The following is a 1,559-nucleotide window of genomic DNA, read 5'->3' as shown; positions in this document are numbered from 1 at the left end:
CCGCCAGCCACTCTTCAGAAGGAAGACTGGGCAATCTACTTCTGTAGTGATAACACCTCGGAAATCGAAGGAAGGGTTGCTATGAGTCAGATCCAACTTCATGGCAGTGAGTTTGGTTTTTGGTTTGGTGGCATAGAGGTTAAAGCATTTGGCTGCTAATGAAAAAGTTCGCTGTTCAAATGCACCAGCAGCTCTACAGGAGAAAGATGTGGCAGTCTACTTCCATAAAGATTTATAGCCTTAGAAACACTATGGGGCAGTTTTAATCTGTCCTATAGGGTCACTATGAGTCACAGTCAACTTAATAGCAGTGAGTTTAGTTTTTGGTTTTGTGGTGCAGTGGTTAAGCACTCATCTGCTAACTCAAAGGTTTGTGGTTGAAACCCTTCAGCTACTCCATGAGAGAAAGATATGGTAGTCTATTTCCATAAAGATTTACAGCCAAATATCTCTTTTGAATATAAATCCCAAAACACTAGCAAACAGAATCCAACAGCATATTAAGGGTTATGAGCAATGATCAAGTGGGATTTATTCTAGGAATGCAGGGATAGTTCAACATCAGAAAATCAATCAATATAATACACCACCTCAATAGAACGATGGTAAAGAACTATATGATCATTTCTATGGATGCAGAAAAAGTGTATGATAAAATCCAACACCTTTCTTGATGAAAATCCTAAAGAAGATTGGAATAGAAGGGAAATTCCTTCAATATGATTCTGAGTATATATCAAAAGCCAATAACCAACATTATACTTACTGAAACTGAGAGCTTTCCCCTTGAAATCAGGAACAAGACAAGGGTGCCGACTCTCATCAATTTTATTCAATATTATATTAGTAGTCTTAGCCAGAGTAATAAGAGAAATAAAAGAAATAAAAATGTCCACATCGGAAAAGAAGTAAAATTATCTCTATTCATGGATTATATGGTCATACACACACACACACACACACATAAATAACACAAAGAGTTTACAAGGACACTTCTAGAGTTCAGAGAGGAATTTAGCAAAATTACTGGATACAAGATTAACAAACAAAATTCAGCTGGATTTTTATACACCAGCAATGAAAAATATGAAAGGGAAATTAGGAGAAAAATCCATTTACAATACTATCTAAGAGAACAAAATACCTAGGAATAAACCTAACCAGGGATGTGAAGGACTTATACAATGAAAACTATAAAACACTGCTGAAAGAGATTAAAGAAGGCTTAAATAAATAGAAAGACTTTCCATGTTCATGGATTGGAAGGCTTAAAACTGTCAAGATGTCAATGCGACACAAAGTGAGCTATAGAGTCAAAGCCATCCCAGTAAAAATCCTAAGAACCTTCATTACAGAAATAGAAAAACCAATTTTCAAATTTTTATGGAAAGGCAAGAGGCCCAGAATATCTAAAACAATGCTAAACGAGAAGAATGAGGTAGGACTGAAACTTCTGATTTTAAAACATAGTATACAGCTACAGAAAACAGCTTGTTACTGGTGTGACAACAGACAAATAGACCAATGAAATCGAATTGAGGGCCCATAAATAAAACCAT

The sequence above is a fragment of the Orycteropus afer genome, unplaced genomic scaffold (assembly GCF_000298275.1).
Source record: "Orycteropus afer afer isolate SDZICR_OR568_19922 unplaced genomic scaffold, OryAfe1.0 scaffold00287, whole genome shotgun sequence".
Taxonomy (NCBI): Eukaryota; Metazoa; Chordata; class Mammalia; order Tubulidentata; family Orycteropodidae; genus Orycteropus; species Orycteropus afer.
The sequence above is the reverse complement of the archived record's forward strand: the minus strand, read 5'-3'. Positions refer to the sequence as shown.